Consider the following 17,912-nt stretch of genomic DNA (forward strand, 5'->3'; position numbering starts at 1 on the left):
TCGCTTCTGCACAAGGTCAGGGGAGGGCCACAAAATAGATCAGAACTTCTTCCAGGCTTCCCTGGAGTTTTGCAGTTTTTTGGATCTGAGAAGGGTTCTGCTAATGCAGTTGGGTGTAGGACTGAGCTCACCTAATGTTTAGAAGTGTTTGGGCCTCAGGTTTTGCTTCAGGCCCAACTCTAATGTTTCTTTGTGGTACTGCCTTAGAGAGCAGGCAGGATGCATGAAGGTCCTGCATCTGGGCTGGGGCGATCCCAAGCACAAATACAGGCTGGGCAGAGAATGGGTTGAGAGCAGCCCTGAGAAGAAGGACCAGGAGTTGTTGGCTGACAAGAAGCTCAACAGGAACCAGCGATGTGTGCTTGCGGCCCTGAAAGAGAACTGTATGTTGGGCTGCATCAAAAGCAGCGAGGCCAGCAGGGAGAAAGAGGTGATTCTGCCCCTCTGTTCTGCTGTCGTGAGGCCCCACCTGGAGCCCTGCATCCAGCTCTGGGGCCCCCAGCACCAGGACACGGACCTGTGGGAATGGGTCCAGAGGAGGCCAGCCAGGAGGCTGCTCAGAGGGCTGGAGCACTTCTCCTATGGAGACAGGCTGAGGGAGCTGGGGTGGTTCAGCCTGGCTTCAGGGAGACCTTATTGCTTTCTACAACTACCTGAAAGGAAGGTGTATGGAGCTGAGAGTCAGCCACTTCTCACAGGTGGTAGGACTAGAGGGAATGGCCTCAAGTTGTGCCAGGGGAGGTTCAGGCTGGGAATGAGGAAACATTTCTTCTCAGAAAGAGCAGTCAGGCATTGGGACGGGTTGCCCAGGGAGGTGGTGGCGTCACCGTCCCTGGGGGTGTTCAAGGAAAGGTTGGACGTGGTGCTTGGGGACATGGGTTAGTGGGTGACATTGGTGGTAGGGGGGTGGTTGGAGCAGATGGTCTTGGAGATCTTTTCCAATCTGAATGACTCTATGATTCTATAGCTCTAAGAATAACATTCAGTATTTCTGTTCCCTCTGAGGTGTTCTTGTTGCAGGGGGCTGAAATAGGGAGCAACCACTCACCCTTCTGCACAAGTTTTCTTCTGACTCAGATTTGTGGAGACACTTCTCCCACACACTTCCCCCAACCACGAGGCCTTACCCTACTGAGCTGGATTTGGGATAAAATGTTATGCCTCATAGTCCTCTCCTCATCCACTTCTGCTTCTCCTTCACTTTCCTCCTCCTCAGCCCAGTCTCACAGCTTGACACACCACTTGCCAGCATCACATTACTTACTCTTCCTAAGTGCCAAAGCCCCTCTGGCACCCCGTGCCCCGCTGTCCATCAGACTGCAGGTTCTCCAGGGCGCAAGCTGCTGCAGTGTTGTGCATAGTGCTCAGGCTGTGGCAGTTTGCATATTCACAGTAATTGCCTTAGCTCACTTAAAAAGAATAAGAAAAAATTAAAAAAGCACATTTATGAAATAATGGTACATCTGAGAAAGAAGGCAAACAAAAATATACAAGAGAAGAGGCAGAATAGAAAATCCCTGGGGTGGAGCATAGAAGAGGAAGGCATTTCATGCACAGTGTTATATTTTGTGGTTCCTTTCCACATTCCCACAGCACCCCCCAACCACGTGAGTCCTGAGCAGGGCTGACCTTGCTGAACATGTGAGATCTGACGAGAGCACAGCACACAGCAGGATGGCTGCAGGCTACTGCTTTTATTTTTGTAACCATGTATTCCTAAGAGTGTGGTAACAGGAGTTAGGGATCAAACCCATGCTTCTTGCGTAACTGAACAGAGTATTCCTGCTAGGCTACCTGGCAAGAGATCAAACATCCCATAGCAGGCCTTAAAAAAAAGAAAAAATAAATAAAAATAATAAAAAAAAAAAACAACGCAAGAAATATTAAGAACAGTCATGGCCATAAGAAAAAAGCAACAAGTATTCTAAGGCATCCCCATAACTGTGCTTCTAGAAGGCACAAAGGGCCAAAGGACTTGGTTTTTAAAGCTAACACATACAAGACAGACAGCAGCTGCACATGCACTGAAGCACCAACCCTTCTCCACTTATCTCCCATACTAACTCTTTTCAATCCAATCTTACTGAACAGTGGCTCAGGCTCCCAATCCCGCTGCTGAGCCACTCTTTCATTCCTATAACAAAGTTAGGACTTGCCATGACCTGACTAATCCCCTTCTTCTGCCGCCTGAAGAGGACGTTAACCCAAGAACTAAGGAGCCAGCTACATCTACTGATTCACCATGTTAGCAAGCCATCGTTAACATCCTTCTTCTTTAGATTCTTACCATCTCTACCAAGGTCCTTTAGAGCTGTGTGGGTGCTAGATATTAGACCTTGCTCCAAAAATATTGAACTTTTTTTTTTTTTTTTGTCCATTCTGAAAGACTCATCATCATTCTGATGAAAATTCACTGCACTCTCCCCACACAGCTTTGTACCTGACTCTTTTTTCTCTTTTTTCCTTCCTTTTCATTTTTTCCTTTTCCTTTTTTTTTTTTTTTTAATCTGCTGGACTTTCAATTCCTAAAGGAAAAAAAAAAATGGAATGGATTTTTTAAGAACATTTCTTCCTCTTTTTAAATAGCTCTCTTAAAATTAATGTTTTTCAAATCACGTATATTTAAACTGGGAACTTGTAATAGCATTTTATCAGTTTCCTGCATTAGCTCCAATGTTTTTAAATGTACATTTTAATGCTTCAAGACATAAGTCATTGTTGGATGCAAATTAGGGGATTTCTGAACATATCTGGAAAGTTAATAAAAAGGAGAAGCATGAAAAGAGATGCAAGACCCTACGTTAAACATTATAGTTAAATATAACTGGAGAGAGAGAAAGATGTTACATTAAAAGCCTACTCAAAATATTAGTATATATTGAGTCTACTGACAAATGTTTGTTGAAATAGTGACAGCAGGACATTATAGGACAGTCTGTTTTTGTTCCAAACAGAATAGGGGGAGAGAGGGAGGGAGCAAAAGCAAAAAAATAAAAATAAAAAAGGAAGCTTTGATGAAATAATTCATTTTAATTATTGTCACCACCATTTAGAGATCAGTCCTGCATCATTTAATTGTACTTTTGACATTGCCTCCCAGAAGCATATTTCAGAAAATGAAGTAATATGTGGAAAAAAAAATGCACTAAAAAAATCCTTTAATAAAAGCTTGTTCCTGCAGAGTTAGTTTCAAGCTGGAAACAATTTGTCATCTTTTCAAATATAAAAACTAAATAAAATAAATCAATAATCTGTGGGAATAAGACTCACCTCTGTGAGAAGAAGTTCATCCAAACTCTTTGCTCTCAGTGGCAAGCTCCTATTTAAGAATTTAAGTGGGTGTTCAAATGGCTGGGTTGTGTGAATAATTGTTTATTTGTTGCAGTTGTTGAACCTAAAAATTAAAGTCTGGTTTCACCCCAAGTCAACCCCAAAACAAACTTATCAATGCATTTGGTAAATCAAAAATAAACAAACACAGCTTTAGGGTAAATTGTTAGTTGTCTGTTTGTTTGGGACCAACAATAATTCTGCCACTGTTTTGCAGATACGTGTAATCAAAGCAAAGGACTATAATCACAGTAGAACTTGGCATCACCTTCTTCAGAGAATATTTTCCAATTTCTACCCAACTGGAGATCTAGTGAAAACTTGGGATTCTTATGTGAAATACATTATTTCCGAATGAGAAGTGAAATACATATTAAACATTTCCAGTGATGTTATTACTCTTGCATTTCAACCTTTCAGATACTTTCTATTGCTCTTAAGTATTCAGATGAAGTTATTTCATTTTAAAGCTTACCGTATTAGGCTATTACAATTCCTTTATGCTGCAGGCCAAATTTCCTGGTGGTCCTATATTAACAGCATTGCAATAACTGTATGCCAAGGTGCCATGTTAATTTCACAAGGTTCTTCTCTAGAAACATGAATTTATTTTGTATCTGCATTATAACATCAGGTCCTTTACTTAGTTCTATTTTGAAGAGCTACACGTATAACCTGGAGCCCATGAAAGGGGTTTATGCTCCAGTGCTAATGCTTCTTCATTGAGAAATAGACTACATTTGTGTCCTACATTGTGGACTACACTATTTGTACCACCTCTGTGGCATGTGACACGGTTCTGTTGTGGTCCATGTCAGCATCCTGATCAGAAACTGCTGAAACAGAAGGGCTGTACCTGGGGATGGTGCAGGACTTTCTCCTCTCTTCCTACCAGCCTTAGGACTTAATCTGTGAAACTGGGATATCCAAACAATTTCTTGGAGGAAAAAAGAAAAAAAAAAAAAGAAAGAAAAAAAAAAAGTCTTTTGGCATTCCTATGTTGTCCTCATTGTTTTAAATGTCCATAATGTTCAGTGAGTGCATTTAAAATTCACAAATAATTTTGCAATGACTGGATGCTTATTTTGGCAAATTAACAATTTATGACAAACAATTAACTACATCAGTTTCAACATGACCTTCTGTAGTGGGTGAGCACATCCACTAAAATAAGCCAGGAACAAAGAATTTTCAGCAGTAAGGACGATAGGACCCCAGCCAAGCTCCAAGCCTCTCAGTTCAGGCTGAGTTTCAATCAAAAACAAAGACATGATCTCAAATCCATACTGATCATGAATATGTCCTGTTGAATGCCGAGAATCAAGGCTGAGCCCAAAAATCCAATAAGGTTGTTCAGGCAGCCCTCTCTATCCGTTTTTGTCAGAGCATTTTGCTGCCAGGCAGGGATGCTGTGCTGGAATTGCAGTGACAAGCTGCATCCTGCTCTGACTGCCGAGTCCGCACAGGTCTCCTCTGCCTGCAAAAGCCTTGGGGTAGTCCTGCCTTTAAAAGCAGGCGGTGATGGATGTGGTGGTGTACGGGGAGGGGGCCTTCCAGCCTTGACCTTTCTAGCAGTCAGGGAGGTAGGCTAGGCACAGAGATGGCCGGGACAGGTCAAGTCAAACAGCATTAGGAGCAAGAAGCTGGCCTGTAAGGAAAAGAGTCAAAGGACTCAGGACCTTCAAAAAAACACACACACACACACACACACAAAAAAAACAAAAACAAAAACAAACAAACAAAAAATAAACAACAACAAAAGAAACCAGCTGTGAGTAGGAAAGAATATCTGAAAGGATGCAAACGGATAAACACAAAGGAAGAGGAGGAATTTGTTTGGGTAGCTTGAAGTGTGTAAGAAGGACTTATCAGAAAGCAAATAAAAATATGAAACAGCTACAAGAATATTCCTTAAAATTCAGACTGCCCTGGCAGTTATGGCATTGGCTCCAGCAGGGATTAGGGACAGCCCCTTCTCTCTTATTGTGCTGAGTAGTTTTTACAGCTGACAGCTCCTGATTTTATTTAGGACATTATACCTGATAGCCATGCAAACTGTGGCACATTGCTCCACATTGACTCACTGCTACTTCAGAACCACTAGAAAAGCAATGCAGACATCACACGGGGTGAGAGCTTGGCTTCCACTAAAGTCAATGAGAGCTTTACTCTCTAGCTTTACTGTAGCGAACGGTTGCCTTTAGCTCTACATTTCCCATAAAAGAGCATTTACACTTTCCAGGAGCCCACTGAATGATCTGATGGCTGCAGCATCGCTGTTCAAGCAGGGACAAGTTCCAGTCAGAGCTAGCTACCAGTTTGGATGAAGCAGCAGTGACACTGTGAGAAACAAAGCTGTGTTTTTGCAGTAGAGAATTATTTTTCTGTATTCCAAGGTAGTTGTGTAGTCATAATGAGGAGAAATGCTAAGTAGCTAAGTGGATGGTAGAAGGCCTCACTGCTCCAAAATAAGGTAGAAGCTTGAGAAAAACAGGATGAGCAGTGTGAGAACAGTAAAACAAAGATCACAAGTTCTCAAAACATAAGAAAGGAGAAATTAAAGGGTTGAAAAAAAGAAAAATTGTACATATATGGTATAGAGGAGCGTCGAGTAGCTTGTGAACCTGTAGTACTCAGCCATTAAGGAAACAGGGGAGGTGATCAGGCATCGGGGAATAGGGAATAAAAGGTTATGATGTGTTTACTAAAATGTGCTCCTCATTGACAGGACACCCGCCATTGCAATTGCGAATAAAACAGCTTCATAGAAGATCCTGTCTGAAGAAAATTGAGATTTTTCTCACAATCTGGGGGCTCATCCGGGATCTTGTCGCCTGCCGAGGATTTCTCACCACCACAGACAGGAAGGTGCACCCCGCTGATATCAGCAGTCCTGTCAGGGTGGTGGGCCGTCTCGGTATGGCTGGCAAAGGACCAAGACTGTTGATTTGAAGACAGGCTTTGCGAAGCTCTGGGGAGAAGGGAGGCCAGCACAAACACACACAGACACAGGCAGAAGGGACTGGGATAACAGTGCCACTTTTTGGGGACACCAAGCTAAGACTAGGGATAGAATGGTCACCGGGCAATTATTGCATGCACTCGAGGCAGGACTAACTTGTTGGGAAAGGATTTGATAATGAAATTGGGCATTCACATAGTAAATTGTTAGGCTGGAATAATGGTGTTATTAATGGGGTGCTCTCAGACCCTGAGAGCAAAGATATATTTGCCTTTCAGTGGAAAGACTCTGAAATGGGGCGGAAGCAGCAATACAGAAGGACAATTTTATCTCAGGGGTTTACAGGGCCACCAATTTATTTGGGCAAGTTCTAGAACAAATTTTGGAGTAATTCCAACCTCCAAAGGAGGTGTTACTGTTACAATATGTGGATGATCTTTTATTGCCAGGACAGGAGAACACAGTTGTGAAAGAAGCCACTAACAAGCCATTCGACTTTCTGGGAAAACAGGGCTCGAAAGCATTGGAAAATAAATTTAAAATTTGTAGAAAAAGTAGTCAAGTATTTAGGGCATCTAGTATCTGAGGGGGAATGAAGAATAAATCCAGAGAGGATTCAGGGAATTGTTGAGCTACCCCTACCCAAAACTAAAAAGAACTAAAATGTTTTAAGAGAATGAGGTTTTTAAGGAATTAGGAGTCACAAAGTCCAAAGGAAAACAGATACTCCCTGATGGGAGAGAAATGCTGAATAAAGTGCTAATGAGGCAAATATTAACTGTTTTACATCAAGAGGGTCATTGGGGAATTCAAGCAACGTGTGACGCTGTGCTATGGAAATATGTATGTGTAGGAATATATACACTCTGGCTGAACAAGTACCCAGGAGCTGTGCAGTATGTCAAAAGGTAAACAGGAAAATTATCTGCACTCAGCCCAAAGGGGGCGAGAACCAGGAATTCAACACTTCCAAAATGTACAGGTAGCTTTTACAGAACTCCTTAGAGTAGGTAATTTAAATACTTATTAGTCTTGGTAGATCATTTGTCAGGGTGGGTGGAAGCTTTCCCTTCAGTATCTGCTACTGCAAACATCGTAACTAAAGTAATTCCAGAACAAAAAACTCCCAGGTATGGAATTGTTGAAAATATTGCCTCTGATCAAGGAAATCACTTTATGTCAGAAATATTGCAAGGGCTAATGTGGACTCTAGGAATTAAGTGGAAATTTCACACTCCTTGGCATCCTTCATCTTCTGGAAGGGTGGAGAGGATCAGACAGTACAGAAGCAATTGACTAAGTTCTGGAAACTCAGCTTCCCCAAACCAAGTGCTTACCTTTGGCACTTCCCCGAATTCAAACTGCACCAAGAAAAGATGTGGGAGTTTCACCATATGAAATATTATTTGGATTGCTGTACATGGATAAAGGGAAAGAGTTACCTCAGTTCAAAACAAAAGATGCTTTTCTTAAGAACTATATACTCGGGCTGTCGTCCTCTTTGTCATCTCTCAGGACCTGTGGACTGTTAGCTCAAACACCACCCTTGGAAGTCCTGATCCATCCATTCCGAGCAGGAGATTGGGATCTGATGCGGACATGGAGAGAATCGAAGCTGTATCCTGAGTGGGACGGACTGTTCCAAGTGCTCCTGACTCCTGAGATGACAGTAAGAATGGCTGAGAAAGGATGGACTCATACCTGGGGACATCGCCCAGTGCCAGGACTTTTCAACTATGATGGAGAGAGGCTTGGCAAATCCATCAGCCAGTTCCCTCAGGACCCTGGGATTCATGTCATCAGGTCCCACAGACCTGTACCTGTTTAGATGCAGCAGGTGGTGTCGAACCTGCTCTTCACTTACAGTGGGTGGGACTTTGATCCCCCAGCCTCCATCTGTGGGTTCAGGGAAATGAAAGACTTGGGAAGCCCGTCTACCAGTGCAGACGCAGGCAAAGAATCACAGAATCACAGAATTTTCTAGGTTGGAAGAGACCTCAAGATCATCAAGTCCAACCTCTGACCTAACACTAACAGTCCCCACTAAACCATATCCCTAAGCTCTACATCTAAACATCTTTTAAAGACCTCCAGGGATGGTGACTCCACCACTTCCCTGGGCAGCCCGTTCCAGTGTCTAACAGCCCTTTCGGTAAAGAAGTTCTTCCTAACATGCAACCTAAAACTCCCCTGGCGCAACTTTAGCCCATTCCCCCTCGTCCTGTCACCAGGCACGTGGGAGAACAGACCAACCCCCACCTCACTACAGCCTCCCTTGAGGTACCTGTAGAGAGCGATAAGGTCGCCCCTGAGCCTCCTTTTCTCCAGGCTGAACAAGCCCAGCTCCCTCAGCCGCTCCTCGTAAGACTTGTTCTCCAGACCCTTCACCAGCTTCGTAGCCCTTCTCTGGACTCGCTCAAGCACCTCCATGTCCTTCTTGTAGCGAGGGGCCCAAAACTGAACACAGTACTTGAGGTGCGGCCTCACCAGAGCCGAGTACAGGGGGACGATCACCTCCCTAGCCCTGCTGGCCACACTGTTTCTTATACAGGCCAGGATGTTGTTGGCCTTCTTGGCCACCTGAGCACACTGCTGGCTCCTATTCAGCCGACTATCAACCATCACTCCCAGGTTCTTCTCTGCCTGGCAGCTCTCCAACCACTCATCTCCCAGCCTGTAGCTCTGCTTGGGGTTATTGCGCCCCAGGTGCAGGACCCGGCACTTGGCCTTGTTGAACTTCATGCAGTTGACCTCGGCCCATCGGTCCAGCCTCTCCAGATCCTCCTGCAGAGCCTTCCTACCCTCGAGCAGATCGACACACGCACCTAACTTGGTGTCATCTGCAAACTTACTGAGGGTGCACTCAATGCCCTCATCCAGATCATCAATGAAGATATTGAAGAGGACCGGCCCCAGCACTGAGCCCTGGGGGACGCCACTAGTGACCGGCCTCCAACTGGATTTGACTCCATTCACCACGACTCTTTGGGCCCGGCTATCCAGCCAGTTTCTAACCCAACGAAGCGTGCGCCAGTCCAAGCCAAGAGCAGCCAGTTTCTTGAGGAGAATGCTGTGGTGTGAGGAGAATGCTGAAAAGGTGTCAAAAGCCTTGCTGAAGTCAAGGTAGACCACATCCACAGCCTTTCCCTCATCCACCCAGCGCGTCACTTTGTCATAGAAGGAGATCAGGTTCGTCAAGCAGGACCTGCCCTTCATAAACCCATGCTGACTGGGCCTGATCGCCTGCTTTCCCTCCAAGTGCTGCGTGATGACTCTCGAGATAATCTGCTCCAAACTCAACTCCAGAAGTTGCTGAGTACCTCAGCCTTCTCCATGTCTGTCGTTACCAGTTACTCAGATGTAGAAATTCACTCCTAATATAAGAAATTAGCCACCTATAATCGCTCACACACTACCATTTTCACCCCTCAGTCTATTTTCACAAGTGTTAAAGGTGCATGGTGGCCCTCGGGGACTCCTCCAGCAGCCCAAAGGGAGCTGTGTCCTCTCTTGTGCTCTTCCTCGAGGCTCTGTGCAGGAGATGCTACCTGTCGCAGGAGGGCTGAGGGACGGGAAAGAAGCACTCACACAGCCCCTGAGAATTGGCAAGAGTTGTTTATTGCCAGGATCTGGCAGGCAAGCCTGCGGGATGTCTGTGAGATCTGGGGGCTCCAAGCTAATGCTTGGGATGGGCCCTGAGCAACGAGTAGGGAGCTGGCCGGGCACTCCTGTGATGCCGTTTGTGCTTCCTGATGGCACAGAGTGAAGACGTGCCAGGGTAGTCCCAGGTCCGTTCTGGCTGTGGTGGATCCATTTCCATTGCCTCCTCCGCATCTTCTGGTGGATCCAGCTCCATGGGCTCCATGGTGTTGGGCAGGAGGATGAGCCAGTCTTTGCCCGGGACTGCCCACACTGGATGCCTTCGATTCCACATGTTTTCTGGCCAGGGTGCCGCACCAGGGGCTCGGCCTGTTCCACCCGGAGGTCCCATGCCACTGTCGGCTTGATTTTCAGGCCCGCAGTGCCAATGATACTGCTTGTATGTGTCTGTGGGCTGCGCACCAGAGGTCCCTCGAACACTGCTGCATCTGGTGCTGCTGGCGCTCTCTCTCTGCCCACGACACGTCTCCTTGCCAGCTGCCTTCCTTCTTGCTGCTGCTCTGGACGGCATGGCTGTCCTCGCAAACCAGGCAGAGCCGCTTCTCGCCTCGCTGCCTCCAGTCTCCTAGTAGCTGAGCGAGTGGCGGGCCAGCGGCAGGGGGCCTGTTTTATAGGGCCCACGAGGCAGTGGTGGCCACTGTGACCTCAGCAAACCTCTGTGATGGAGTGGCCCACGCGTGGCCAAAGGCGGCTGTGTTGGGAGCGGCCTGGGAGATGTCCTCACGTGGGGGAAGGAGGAGGGTTGGGGGGGCTGAGGCTTTTCTGGGGCTGGCTCCCCCAGGCCATTTGGCTTGCCTGAGAGAAAGGCAGCCCCTTGACCACAGGGACTGCCTTGCACCTCCCGTGTTCCACACAACGTTTTCCAACTCAGGCTCTAGCCTCTCATCAGTGTAACATAGAATCACAGAAACATTAAGGTCGGAAAGCGCCTCCAGGATCACCTGGTCCAACCACTCCCCTACCACCAATGTCACCCACTAACCCATGGCCCCAAGCACCACGTCCAACCTTTCCTTGAACACCCCAGGGACGGTGATTCCACCACCTCCCTGGGCAACCCGTTCCAGTGCCTGACTGCTCTTTCTTATCTATTATATATTATTAATATTATCTATAATCTATTATCTATTGTTAATATTTATTAATTTAATAAATAATATTAATATTTAATCTATTTTCTAAATATCTGTTTTCTAATATCCAACTGACATCATTGAGATTTACTACCTCAAAAATGAAAATTAATTCTGCTTTATGTAGATACTTGAAAAATTAGTGAACCTGGGGGAAAAAAAATGAATGGTGTGTGAATTAGAAAACGCTATTGTAAATATCTCAGCTATAATTGAAGAACTAGAAAATAAGTTTGATAAGTTTGCAAAAATACTACTCTGGAATCAAATAGTATTAGATTTATTAATAACCTCATAAGGAGGTGTGTGCACTGTAATTATTACTAGTTGCTGTATATGTAGATCAAATGGGACGAATTTGACTGATCTCAAAAATATTTGGGAAAAACAAAACAAAACAAAACAACAACAAAAACAAACAAACAAACAAAAAAAAAAGATCCTACATAGAGTAGCTCAATATGACAATTCCTGGGGATTTAGAAACATTTGGGAGAAACTAACTTTGTGGTTACCTGAATAGAATTGGCTCAAACAACTATTTGTTGGTATTGTCATAACAATGGCATTGTATATCTGTCATCCCCCGTGACATCTGAAGGAGAATATTGCACCTTAATGTTGGAAAAACTCAAGAGTGCGGTATGTGAAGAGGTGCAAAAACAACAATAGGAGTAAGAAAAGAAGAGGGGGGAATTGTGAGAAACAAAGCTGTGTTTTTGCAGCAGAGAATTATTTTTCTGTATTCCAAGGTAGTTGTGTAGTCATAATGAGGAGAAATGCTAAGTAGCTAAGTGGACGGTAGAAGGCCTCACTGCCCCAAAATAAGGTAGGAGCTTGAGAAAAACAGGATGAGCAGTGTGAGAACAGTAAGACAAAGATCACAAGTTCTCAAAACATAAGAAAGGAGAAATTAAAGGGTTGAAAAAAAGAAAAATTGTACATATATGGTATAAAGGAGCGTTGAGTAGCTTGTGAACCTGTAGTACTCAGCCATTAAGGAAACAGGGGAGGTGATCAGGCATCGGGGAATAGGGAATAAAAGGTTATGAAGTGTTTACTAAAATGTGCTCCTGATTGACAGGACGCCCGCCATTGCAGTCGTGAATTAAAATAATCCAGCAAGGATGAAGAGGGTTAATTAGCACGGTGGTAAAAATGCCAGCAGTTGCCAGAATATCATCTCCACGTGGGCTTCCATCACAGTAACTCTTTGGGTTTAGCTGAGCCTGCATGAGCAATGATGAGGTAGTTTTTGCTCCTACACTTTGGAGCCCCAGCCAGGACAGGCAGACTGTCGCGCTGTGAGTGTGAAGGTCTCTCTGAATATAACCAGGCTGCTTGGCCCTGAGTGTGCACCATTGCCTGCAAAGAAGGGATGGAAATACAACAAATTAATGCCCCAAACAACATTGTTTCAGTCACATGCAGGTTTTTGGTTTTGTTTTGTTCTATTTCATTTTGTTTTTTTGTTTGTTTCCTATGCCTGTTCTATTCAGCTTGGTATAATACTGCTTATGTCCTGAAATCTATGCTGTGAAACACAGAATGTACATTATGGAAGAATTCCTGCTGCTCCTACAGCCTCAGCTGCGTCCATTTCCAGAAGCTTGGGACTGTATATCCATCACTTGCATGATGCATTAGTGTCAGGTTTGCAATAAGAAGCAACGTTTTATTTAGCTCCTCCTGAAAACTGACTCGATCTCACTTTTTAACCTGACTGGCTTCATTTTGCAACCACCAGAGTCAAAGAATAATAAGAATAATATGTCCTTTTTTTTTTTTTTTTTTTTTTTTTTTCAAGTGAGCAAAGCTCATGAGCTCATGGAGTATCAACAGAACGTATCTGCATCTGAAAGACTGACAAAAGTACGCAACTGCAGGCAGCTGCTCCAGTTAGACAGACTTCTGTGCGTGACCTGAACCCACTGATTTCAAAACGATGTCTCGTGCCTACTTTCCTGGAGCAGCTTATAGGATTGGGGTCAGAGTTTCAGCTACCAGGGGAAGCCTCTCCCTCAACCCGCCTCCATTTTTTTCTTATGGTCATCATATTTCTATCATCTTTAGTAGCACTAATGCAGCCTGGTCCCTCTAAACTATGTCATACTCCTAGAAGGGGAAAATAAACTCGTCTGTTCTCTCCTTCCTTCTACTCTCTCTCTCTCTTAAAAACCTGTTAGGTATGATGACTTCCATGAGAGTGCTGGATTTATTTGGGGAGATCTGGCTGCTAATTCATATGTACTAGGACTGAGAGACACGATCTGAATTTGGGATGTCTGTCTATTAATAATCAGTTTGTTATCTTAATAAATATTTGTGATGTGTTTATCTGACATAGATGACATGTTTATTATCACAAATAGGCTTATTGGTCATGATTCACGTTGGTCTCTATTATTTTGGACTGTTTTCATTTATCTGTAGGCAGCTCATGCTGTTTTATATATTCTGTCACAGTTGGTTGTGTTTTGCCTTTTTGTGCTGATCTCTGTAAAAAAAACAACAGCACAGCACATAGGAAATTAAAAAACAATAAGAATGTTTCCAAAATCATCGCTGTACCACATCCATCCAGCAGTAATTTAAATGTGTATGAAACACAGTACAAACCAGATGGGAAGCTTTTAAACAAAACATAACTTAAGACATCAGCAAATGACTCTGGCTACTTTGGGATACAGAGTCAATGGAAGGACTAGTTTTGTCTTTTGAACCAAGCCCCGGTACCTACAGGCTCCTGTGATGTGATATCTTTGGAGAGAGGGTTTGGAGAGGGTTTGCACATGTGGTCTTGATCCCTCATTCAGGTATGTGATGCTGCCGTCACTCCTCAGTTCTGCACGGAAAGTGTGCCAGGTAAGTACAACTGGAGCACAACTCTGAGACTCCCTGCTACAGGGTGATGTGGATGCTAAAAATTCAGAGGGGTTCAAGGGGAGACCAGCCAAGTTGGTAGAAATGTACTGAGGGACTTTTTAATGCACGGGTATCACCTCTGGCTCAGGAAGTCTGTTTGGAAGCATATTTGGGGAAAGTATCGCTTTGTGCTGCTCCCATTGTAATTCTTTTTCCTAGGTATCTGCTTTTGACTGTTAATTTATATGTTCTAAAAGTCTTACACAGTGGATTTCAACCTAACTATTAACTCTTTTGAGCCTTCCTTTCAACCACACTCAGCATGTCTTTATAACAAACATTCAGCCAATCTCTCCAGTTTACTGAGAAACACTTCAGAAACCTCCTGTCCTCACACCTTTCTGCCTGCTTCTGAACATTCACTTCTCTTTCACAGCTTCTACAGCAGTCTAACCAAACATCAGCCTGCCCCCTGCCTTAGTTCTGCTCACCCCAATAACTAACAGACTACTCATCCCTCACCCTATCAGTTTGCCTATGTATCATGTTTCCCATTTCACATCATTTTTTTCCCCACCACTCCCAGCCTCTATTACTGCTTCCAGCTCCTCAGCCCTCCCTCTCTGCCTCCAGGGATAGAACTCCTCATCCTTTGCCGTTTCTTTCTGCACCTTCCCATGATGAGTGCTGCAGAGAGTGCCGCAGGGCGAAGAAGTAACTCAACTGTCATCTCTGCATGGGACAGAAATAAGGAGCAGAGCTGCTGTGAGCTTTTGTTTTTCCTTTTTTCTTTTCCTCCATCCTTTAAAAATGAGTGTAGTGTTGTTTGAGAAAATACTTATGCCCACTCTCTGAAAAGGTCTGATAGGATGCTTTTACATGGGGAAATGGGCAAATAGAGTAACCAGAAAATCAGCGGGGAATTTATCTCTGGCCAAATTTAAATATTGTAAGGTTATATCAGCTTGCTTTATCACTAGATTCACTACAACCATTGCCAGAATCCCATTACTTGTGAAGAAATTCACAAGACAAAGTAGCATGCACCCAGAGCCCATGTGTAATCATCACACCTTCCTTGCGTTAAGCTAATGCACACTACACAAAAGCTAGAGCTGTGTTCTACCATTATCTGACCCACCTCCTGCCTTCTGCCGCTGGGTCCCCCAGAGCAGAGTAGTCCCTCGTGTCCTTTGCCAGAGGCTGTGCAGTCAGAGGCCCAGCTGTACAGAGTCCGTTGCAGGAGTGTGGATGGTGGTAGCTGAAGCAATTCCACCACGTTCCTGAAAGAAGAGTCGGGAGCAAGTTCTTTTGGTTTTGAGGCACAGGTTCTCCCTTTTGGCTCTTCATTTGCTCCATAAAATTCTGTTAGACACTAAAATACACCACAGAAATATTTATCACAAGTCAGCATGTCTGAGCACAAGCGATCCTATTGATAAGCAAATTTGAAGGGCAAGGTTAACCTGAGCAGAAGCCTGACCCCATAAATAATGAGCAGCAAAAGTCAGGAACACATCTGAGCAGAGACCTCTTCAGCAAACATTTGGCCTGCCTCTAGGTGGACCATACTGTGCATCAGCAAGTATGAAGAATTACCTCAAAATCCAAAAGAATGACTTAACTTTTTAAAAAATGGTATCATTTAAAGAGTTCAGTCTGTTTAGCTTGCTAAAAATAATATCATCAGGTAATCTGATCAGTCACCTTCAAGGAGAGAAAAGCTTTAGGACTAGAGAGCTCTTTATCCTGGAGGAGAATTGCATAAATACTCACGGCAGAAAGTAAAAAGCATAGATTCAAATGAGAAAAACATTCCAACTCATCAACACTGACAGGGATTAACTACTGGGACACAATATCAAGGCATGAGACAAGTTCTCTCCCTTTTACTACCTTCATAGTTGCACCAGAGGCATTTCTGGAGATAGATTGTTCATAAACTAAAGTTCCAGTTTCAGTGGCTGCATGGGATTATATGGTATGTAGTGTGTCAGGCCAGATGCTTTATTGATTTGTCCTGGCCTTAATTTCCCTGAAAAGTCAGCATCTGCTTACCCCTGTTACGTAACAGGAGCACAGACCAAACAAGCCACTCTTTCAAGGTGAAACAGGACGCCGCTGTGGGGCTGAAATCAGAAAGCACCGAGTCAAGAGCAGTGCTCCCTCTACTTCACATGAGGATTGACTCAAGGCAGGAGGAGCCCTCTGGCATCCCGGTTTTGCTTCTGCACCTAAAGGCCAGGCTGCACTCTTACCTACGTTCTGTAACCTGAAATCTGCAACAAGGTGAACTTTCTCATGTTATGGCTGTCAAATTGTTAATTCGCACCGGTATCAAAAATCAGAAGCAAAGGGAAAATATCTTGTTCTAGAAACCGAACATAAAATGCTGAGATGTGGTAAGGATGAATACTTCGGTTTCTTTCATTACATTTTTTTTTCCTCTTCAGTGGAGTACAGCTAAGCTGACATATAAATATATTAAACAGCTGCTCATCAGGAAAATGGTATATTGTAGCCTTAACTGAAATTTATTCTGTTAATGGATTTTTTTTCCTATTTTTTATTTTCTTGAATATATTTGATCTGCTCTGCTACTGCAGAAAAATCTTGTACTTGGAGTATGAGTTTAGACTTAACATTTTTACATTCTTTTTTTCATCTTTTTTCCCTGTGTGTATTATGCAAGGTCAGCTCACACAAACTTCTCCCATCTGAAAATCCCTGTTTAATTCAGTGGGACTGGTCACATAAGATTTGGAGAATCATGCTCATATTCCACCTTTTTCACTTTACTGCAGTATTTACAAAAGACTCAACAACTGTCAGTTCAAACAAAAACCTGACTGACACTGAATAAATGTTTCTGCATAGCTTTTGCTCTCTAAAATTAATCAAGACAGGAGATAATTCATCAACATTGAAAAGGAAAATGCATTCCAAAGAGGGACTTTGATTCCTTTTAAGTTGCAGTAAATAATGCAAAGTTGCAATAGCACATTTCAAATATACTCAACATTTTAAAATGTGTCAAAACTACACATCTCAGCTAAGGCTACAATACAGAATTTGTACCTTTTTCTTGATGAGCAGCTGTTTTAAAATATTTATATGTCAGCTTAGCTGTACTCCACTGAAGAGAAAAAAAAAAAAAAAGAAGCAATGAAAGAAACTGAAGTATTTCTCCTTATCACATCTCGGCTCTTTATGTTTGATTTATAGAACAAGATATTTTCCCTTTGCTTCTGATTTTTGATACCGGTGCGAATTAACAATTTGACAGCCATAACATGAGAAAGACAGTTCACTTGTTACAGATTTCAGGTTACAGAACGTGGGTAAGAGTGCAGACTGTACTGCCTGGCCTTTAGGTGCAGAAGCAAAACCGGGATGCCAGAGGGCTCCTCCTGCCTTGAGTCAATCCTCATCTGAAGTAGAGGGAGCACTGCTCTTGACTCGGTGCTTTTCGATTACAGCCCCACAGCGGTGTCCTATGTGATCGTGGGCAACACACTTTACTTGGTCATAGCTTCAGTTTATCCATCTATTTAACAGGTGTAAGCAGATACTGACTTGGCTTAGACTCAGGATGGTGAAACATCTCTCATTGATCTGAATAGTTTTGGATGAGGCCTTAAGTGAAAGAAGCCTGAGTGAAAGAAGCATTTAGGAGATGCAGATTTTTTTTTTCACATCCATGAATTATGCATGAGTACATTGTGATTGTCTTGATTCTATCCTCTATTTTGAAATTATTCATCTAATTCCTTCAGAAAATTTTTGGTCTGTAGGCTGTTTGCAAGTAGTTTTGAGAATGTCTGCTGAAGCAGCTGCTAACTTCCAGGTGGGGGTGGAAAAGACCCATCTTCCCCCAGAAAGCAGAATGGACAGGTGTCAACACAAGACTGATCATTCCCTTCCCTTCCCTTCCCTTCCCTTCCCTTCCCTTCCCTTCCCTT

At 43.7% G+C, this 17,912-nt stretch overlaps 1 protein-coding gene and 1 long non-coding RNA gene across 2 annotated transcripts in view; one reads left to right on the plus strand and one right to left on the minus strand.

The window, feature by feature from the left end:
- Positions 1 to 15,234, minus strand: part of WASHC1 (WASH complex subunit 1) — a 60,613-nt gene extending 45,379 nt beyond the window's left edge. The window contains exons 1-2 of the mRNA XM_035345313.1: positions 15,092 to 15,234; positions 3,271 to 3,394 (exon numbers count right to left, since the gene is read on the minus strand). The gene's annotated coding sequence lies outside the window, so the exon portion shown is untranslated. The remainder of the gene's footprint in view (positions 1 to 3,270; positions 3,395 to 15,091) is intronic.
- LOC118177555 lies at positions 5,508 to 12,308 on the plus strand. The gene is made up of 3 exons (XR_004755848.1): positions 5,508 to 5,672; positions 10,070 to 10,080; positions 12,208 to 12,308. It is a non-coding gene; the product is annotated as an uncharacterized LOC118177555 (long non-coding RNA).
- Positions 15,235 to 17,912: the final 2,678 nt, after the last annotated feature.

This window comes from Oxyura jamaicensis, chromosome 1 (assembly GCF_011077185.1).
Source record: "Oxyura jamaicensis isolate SHBP4307 breed ruddy duck chromosome 1, BPBGC_Ojam_1.0, whole genome shotgun sequence".
Lineage (NCBI taxonomy): Eukaryota > Metazoa > Chordata > Aves > Anseriformes > Anatidae > Oxyura > Oxyura jamaicensis.